We start from the raw sequence: 8,379 nt of genomic DNA on the forward strand, positions 1-8,379 counted from the left end.
GAATTCTGCAATTGTTATGGTGGTTTTCGTTTTCAGGGGTTGGTTTTTTGGATTGTGATGAAGGTTGAGATGGTTTAGGAAGAGAGGAGAAGATTTCATTGATCAATCTCCTTTTCTGATTTGGAGGAGTTAATTGAGACGATTTGGAGGAGAATGATGATTTTGATGGAGTGATGGGTTTGATTTGTGCTTTCTCTGTAACGGTTGTGTGAATAGGAGTATTAGATGAGTTATCAGTCTCGAAATCGGAGATGATGAAGTAGAATGGTTTTACGGTGGAGGCCTTTGAGGTTCCAATGCCAGATTGTACTCTCATGGAACATCTTTTTGGTATCGTAGGTTTTCGCAAATGAGGGAGAACTTGAGCGAGATTAGGAGGGAGATATGTGTAGAGTGGTGGAAGAACAGTGGATAAAGGACTGTGATTGATAGGGTTAAGGTTGTGTTCAGGGGAAGATGAGAGGTAGTCAGAAAAAGTAGTATCAGAGGATATATGTGGAGAAGTTGGTCGTGGTGGTGGAGATGGTGAACGTTGTATTGAGTCAGATGGAGGAGATGATAAGGATGGTGAGCATGGATATGCATTCTTTCTTGCTAAATGCTTTGTGCGCGCCATCATTGTGTTTTGAGAAGATGATAAGTTGAGAACACTTTTGCTGTTTTTGAGGAAAAAGAAGATAAAGTGGTTTGGATGTCACTCAGAATTTCTGATTTGAAGAGAAAGAGGCAATGATTATTTTGAACCTTGGGAAGGAGGAGAGAATTTTGGGGGCAAGAATGCTTGTGTCAGTACCCTTTTGCAGACAAAGAGACACATGCATTAAATGTCAAGATTTCCCTTTTTGGTTTGAGAGGGAAAGTGATGACACAGAGGAGAATGTTGGTTGAAAAAAGGAGATCGATAAACGTTCTCCATTTTCTGCAGAACCAGATTTTAACCAGAATTTTCTGGACTTTTTGTAATTTTCAGTTTCTTTTTGATCAAATTGAAACTATCCTCGACAAGAGGCTTTGTAAAGATGTCAGCAAGTTGCTTTTGAGTCAACAAAGATTAATTCGATATCCTTCTTATTGACATGATCACGAATAAAATGATGTTTTATTTTAATATGTTTTGATCTAGAGTGTTGTATTGGATTTTTAGACAAATTTATTGCACTAGTGTTATCACAGTAAATTTATTGCACTATGTTTTGATCTAGAGTGTTGTATTTGATTCCTATCTTTGAATTTAATACACTCAAAAGCACAAGTTAAATTAACATAATATTTTAGAATCATAATTAACATTCTTAATTAATATTTGTTTATTTTTATCAAAACTTTAATTTAAGAGTTTGTCTTAACATAGTTGATGGAGTAAGAGAGCCTATATAGTTAGCATGATTTGATGCTACTTGATGACAAGCATTGGAACTGATTGAAGGTGCAAATACGAGAAGGGGGAGGTTGAATTGTGTTTGACAAAGTTGATAACTTTTTGCTAATTTCATGAAGGCTGATTGGTTTTTAGGAATTACTTAGATAAGAAACAATCAGGCTCAGAGACAACAAACAATAAAAACATAAATAATTGGACACATAGATTTATTCTAGTTCACCATTAACTTGGCTACATCCAGTCTCCTTATTCAAAAGGCTTTAATCCACTAATTCAAATACATTTAATTACAAAGCACCTAACCCTTAAGCCAATCTTCCCAAACAGTCTGACAACCCCAGACTTTTGAGGAACTAACCACATTAACCCTACAAGTCAAATCTTCTCCTAACAATCTAACAATCCCAGATTGAAGAAGGAACTATACGACTATCGGTGGTTGGATACAAAAGATTTGAAACTTAAGTGTTTTAAATTGATAATTATAATAACTCTCACACTCTTTGAAAAAACACTTATGGAAAATTTCTCATTCGAACAAGTGTTTTTTTCTTTGAATTCTAAGACTACTCTTTTATAAATTTAATTTGTACTGTAACTAAGATGATTAGGACACCGATTATCGTTATTAGACAATTGATTACAGTGAATTAGACTTTGTTAGATTTACTCACATCAAAGGATTACGTGGAGGTAATTGTATTAGACATGACATTGTTAAATTTATATTTTATTTCATGTGCACTTAATTATGTATATTAAGTTAGATGCTGCAAAAATTGTGTGTTCAACATGTAGACATAATTATTCTAATACATTAACGTATTATCATATATTATATTTTAGATTATTAGTATGCACTGTTATATGTTGTGTTAATATATATTTTTCTCTATGTAAGTATGACAAAATATATGATATATAATTATATAAAGATAATTACTTTTAAGCTGTTCAAGTGAAAATAAATTTTTGAAATGTGTTTTTTTTTGTAATATATAGTTAACAAAAAATAAATACTTGTTTTTTATGATTAATAATTCTTGAGTTTTAATTTCTTTTATTTTTCCAAATAATAATGTAATAAAAATTAAAATTTATAGAAATCTTAATTTTACAATAAACAAATAGTTAATTAATTAACAAAAATCAAGTAACTTTAGAATGAACAAAAATTGAAATATATTCATAAGATATTCTTTGAAAAGAAATTCTAAACAAATTGACTCATTAGGACAACTCTCTAAAATTTTCAAAAAAAATATTTTATTAAAATAAATTGTCAAAAATTAGATTTATACTAAAGAAAAAAAAAAGAATGATATATTAGTGTAAAATTTAAATGAAAAGATAAATGCAGTCAAACAACATTTAAGATAAAACATTATTATGGAGTATTATTCTATTATAAATTAGATAAGAAAAATATGATTTTTTTAATTATACTTTTTTACGGTGATTATTTTTTGAATAAGTAGTTAGAAAGATGTGAAAAACTAATAAATAGAGAATGATATAACTTCTTGATAAGGATAGCAATCTAACTAATATATATATATATATATATATATGTATATATATATATATATATATAATTTCTCAATATCTAAATGAATATTTTATTTAAAATTTCTAATTTTAAGTTTCATTTGTTTTTAAGTTACAAATGAAACAACCTTTCGTATTATATAGGCTTAAGTGTGAGTCTTTTGGTTAAATATGACTAGATTACCATTAAACGCTAGGTGATCTACACATGTATCTTAGATCTATAATCAAATTCAAATATTTTCTATAAGATGCATCCAAACCAAAAAGCGAGGTCCCAATAAAATGATTTGCACGAGTTTTAGTCACATATATCAAAATGTAGTCTATTCTTAGAAGTTTATTCCTAGTCTATGGTGAGAATTTGGTATGTTTACCATTTTTACGGGAATAGTATGAGCTACCGAAAGATGATGAATATATAGAGTATAGTGGAGAAAACTTGGAAACACATAAATCATTTTTAATAGTTTCTTTTCAAGATCTTGGACCATAACTCTCATAAAGTGATAGTTATCATTGAACTATTTCTTTGTAGTATGTGATATATTATGGAGCATAAGATTTTAGAAATGATAAATGAGATATTGAGACTGATATGTTCCCGGTATTTGCATACCTAATTAAAATGATAATTTATTTGAAAGTATGAATGAGAAATTATTCTTCTTAACCAAGTTAAATGTGTGGTAACTGTTTTGTAAAGTATAAGTTCATTTAAGATGCTACAAATTAACACAACTCATAAATAAACATTATCGATTAAGACAAATAGATACAATATATGTTACAAATCTTTCAAAGAAAGTTAAACAAATACATTCACAAACTCTAGAGATGTTTCCGTAACTGCATTCCAGAAGATTAGGTGCTATACAATTTTATCTAAACCTCTCATATACCACATTGACTCTACCTATCCAATGAGATGCCTCACATAAATCTTATATTCTTAATGATATTGTCTCTAGCTACCACTTAATTCATATGACGTCACCCCACACTCTCATACCATGATGTCATTTGGATGTTGTTTTCAGCATATATGAATCTAAATGCATGCTAACAACTTCTCATCTTTTTCCACCAATTTTTGCTTTATTTTATCTCAAACCCCCTTTTTGAAATCATTCGTCAATCTTTTGGCTTTTTTATTTATACTACCACAAAAAAAAAAAAAAAAATACTATACTACCATCAAAAAAACAAATTAAATACCATAGTACTACCACCAATTTTTAATTAAGCATTAATATACTATTATTTTGATTTTTTTAATTTTTTAAAGATGAGAGGTTAGAATGACCAGGACCGACGTGTCAACGGAATTATTATTATTTTTTTTAAATGGAGTGAAGGGAAATCAATGTGGCACAAATCGATTTCTCAATGTGTAGGGTTTTTTTTAATCATTAAATATATGTGTTTTTTTTTATTAGTCCTTATATTTAATTTATTCTTAAAATTTTATATAATCTTAGTCTATGGTGAGAATATGGTATTGTCTTTTTATGGGCAAAGAGTAATGGCTACCGAACGATTATGAGTGTATAGAGTATAGTGCAAAAATCATGAAAACAAATAGAAGATTTTGCATAGTTTGTTTTCAAAATCTGAAACCATAAGTGTCATAAAGTGATAATTGTAATTGGACTATGGTTTTTTAGAGTATGTGGTGTATTAGGAAGCACGAGGGTATGGGAATGATAAATGAGAGATTGAGACTACATTCATTTATCGTGGTCATGAATAAAAATTGATTGGTGTAACGCTTTAATTTGGTCTCTTGTCAATTGTATCATATAAGTAACTTGTTTGTTGTTGTGAAGATAATACATTGATAATATATGTCATTAGATTAGTTTTCTTTTGAATAGTTAAACGATTAAATTTTGCGTTATATAAATTTTGTTCTATCCTTAAATTTTAGATAAATGTCAATACTGTTAGATTATTTGTTACGAGAGAAAGATAATTAAGTTAGTATTAGCATTATCTTATTACCAAAACTCTAATATTTTGAATAACAATATGAAAACATTTGGATCTATGTCTTGTCTCTCCGTCAATAGTTTTCATTTTTAAATACATGTAATAAACTTTACACCCGCCCACTTTTTGGTCTAAGTATTAGTTTATTTAATTATTATTTTATATATGAAATTTAAATCAAATGTTCATTTCTGTATTCGTTTGATTTAACTAAACCCATCATTAATGATGTTGACTAATCAAAATACTCAAGTGAACATTTTTTTTTGGTTATTACCTTTTTTTCTTTCAATAATATATATATACAAACACAAAACCTATACTTTAACTTCCTAACTATACTAACTTTAAACATAAATAATTATTCATATGGTTCAAATTATTCCCAAGGAAATGAAGCAAACATTAAACATAAATAATATGAATAAAATAAAATAGAATAAAATGAAAAATGAAGGGAACATGATATTGTTAGGTGACATCGACAAAGTGAGAGAAATTAGAAGGATCTATACATGGATGAATTCATTTGTTTTTTTTTTTCTATAAAAAAAGATTTAAGAAGTCTAACGATCATAAATCAATTTGTTAAAAAAAATAATTATTTTTTCAAAAAAAAAAAAGAAATAGTTATTAAAAAAATAGAAATAAAATTATATATTGACTATAAACATATACCTTTTTTATAAATAAAAAAAAAAAAAAGTAGAAGATATGTCTCACAATCTTGTTATTTATACATCACAGTTTCATACATTAAACTCAAACTCAAGAGATGGGAAATTTTAATATTTATTTGATTGTTGTTTTCTTTCGGTTGTTTCTTTCTTTTGTTGTTAGTGATTTTCCAAACCAGTCTTCCCAAATAGCCTATCAACCCCATACTTTTAAGTAACTAACCACCTTGACCCTATAAGGAAAATTTTCTCCTAACAACTTGACAACCCCAGATTGAAGAAGGAACTAACCATTAATGTGTTGGATACAAAAGATTGAAACTTGAGTAGTTGCTTCTACTAAAGCTGATAATAATAATAAATCTCACACTTTAAGAAAAAACACTTAGAAAATAATTCTAACTTGAACAAGTGTTTTTCTCTTTAAACTCTAAGACTACTCTTTTATGCTTTCCGATGATTTTCTGGTTTATTCTTGAGTATCGATTTATAGTTAAAATTTGGGCTTCAATTTAGTCCTTGCTTAATTCTGAATTGTATTTCTTTTTTGATTATATTTCTTTTTTGTTTAGATTGAGATTGTAAATTCTTCATATTATTTATGTTCAGAATTTGTTTAGATTGTGTTGGTAAATTCTTCAAATTGATTATGTTCGTAATTTGTTCATATATTGTTCATGTATGGTCCAACAATTTGACAAGAGCAACTTGAGGTTATAAATTTAGAGTTTCCATTAATGTCTCTCTCTCAGCGACATTGACTTCTTCTATCTACTTTGAAACAATCTTCCCTTCCCTTGAGCCATGATCTTCTCATTTGATTCCCTAATCTATATTATATTTCATGCTTTCAATGTGTATTGGTAATTCAAAGAACTGACTGTTATAGCATAAAATCATTCTAGTACTTCGCCACAAACTATTATAGAAAATTTGTATTTGAGCAGTGTCGTCATAAGCATGATTACGACATCCTAATAGTAAACTCTTAACAGACATTGTGGAAGGAAAGTACCGCTTTTTCTTAATAGCAGTGTCGTCACAGAGAAATCCCCCCTCATTCTTTTTGTAATTAAAAATTTCTTACTTCTTTCTAGCGGACATCGTGGAAGGAAAGTCCTGCTCCAAAAACTTATCTTCAAGGTCATTCCATATAATAATGCTTTTGTAGGGTAAAGAAATAATACATTCCTTAGCATCATCTTTCAAACATAATGGAAAAACTCTCAACCGCTTCGGCTCTTCAAAATTGCCATCCATCTTCGCTCTCTCACATAATTAAAATAAGTTCATGAAATGTCTTTTTTTTATTTAATAAAGTGAATATAACATATTACAAAAAAATATAAATAAAAAAAACTAATGTAAAACTAAACTAGTTTGAAGTTATCACCATATCAGTCAGGTATGAAGGTAAGGTGTAGTTTTTTCTTGATAAAATCAAATCTATCTTCAGGTAGTGGTTTGGTGAATATGTCAGTCCATTGGTGTTAAGTGTCGACAAACTGAATGTTTAGTACCTCTTTTTGAACAAAGTCCTTAATGAAATGTGATTTGATCTCTTTGTGTTTAGCTCTAGAATGTAAGATATGATTTTTGGTTAGACGAATAGCAGAATTGTTATTGCAATATATGGGAATGTTGGATTCTAGGATTTTGTAGTCTTCAAGTTGATGCTTCATCCAAAGTAGTTGAGAACTGCAGCCCGTGTCTAAAATGTAATCAGCCTCTGTTGTTGACATTGCAGTGGTGTTTTGCCCCTTACTTGACCAGGATATTAAGTTGTCACCTAATAAGGTGCAGTTTCTGTTAGTGTTTTTTCTCTTAAGTTTATCTCCAGCATAATCAAAGTCATAGTAACCACTAGGTTTGTACTTAGGAGATTTCTTGTAGAACAAGGTAAGGTTGGTAGTGCATTTTAGGTATCTAACGATTCTCCTAACAACAGTTAAATGTGATTCCCTTAGGTCAGCTTGAAATCTTGCACATAAACTTACACTAAACATGATGTGAGGTCTGGAAACGGTAAGGTAAAGTAGGGATTTTATCACGTACACTAAATGTTATTCCCTTAGTTTGATGAATGTATATACCTTTTTGACGTTGCTAAATTTGTATCCCTAAGAACTTAAGATCTCCTATCATACTCATTTTAGATTCACGTTGGATTAATTTAGAAAGTTCTCGGCAAAGAGTGCAACTAGTAGATCCAAAAATAATGTCTTCAATATAATTTTAATAATAAGAATGTCGTCTTCTATTAATTTTCTACAAAGTGTACTATCTACTTATCATCTTTTAAAGGTATTTTTAAGCAAAAAGTTACTAAGTTTATTGTAAGACTCATAGTTTTAAATCATAAATTATGCAATTTTAGGGTATTTTAGTGTTGAACTCTGAGGCTTTTTAGCCAAATTATTGTATTTTAGTGTTTTGTGAATTTAATGCCAAAAATATTTTTGGATCCCCGATTAAATTATTCGTCGATTAATAGTTTTATTTATTTATGTTACGAAGAATTTAATACCGAACAATTTTATTAAAAATACCTCGGGTTGCTGAAAATTGTATCTGTCAACTGAGTTGCAACGAGAGTTGATATTTTTAACAAAAAGTGGTTTGGGAAGTGATGGGTGAAATGATAATTTTATAAAATATCTAGATATTTTTAGAATATTTGTAGTTTGGTTTTAAATATATATATATATATATATATATATATATATATATATATATATATATATATAAAGAAATGTATGTATATATATAGACAAGAAAGCA

The sequence above is a fragment of the Cicer arietinum genome, chromosome 4, assembly GCF_000331145.2.
Source record: "Cicer arietinum cultivar CDC Frontier isolate Library 1 chromosome 4, Cicar.CDCFrontier_v2.0, whole genome shotgun sequence".
NCBI classification, from domain to species: Eukaryota; Viridiplantae; Streptophyta; class Magnoliopsida; order Fabales; family Fabaceae; genus Cicer; species Cicer arietinum.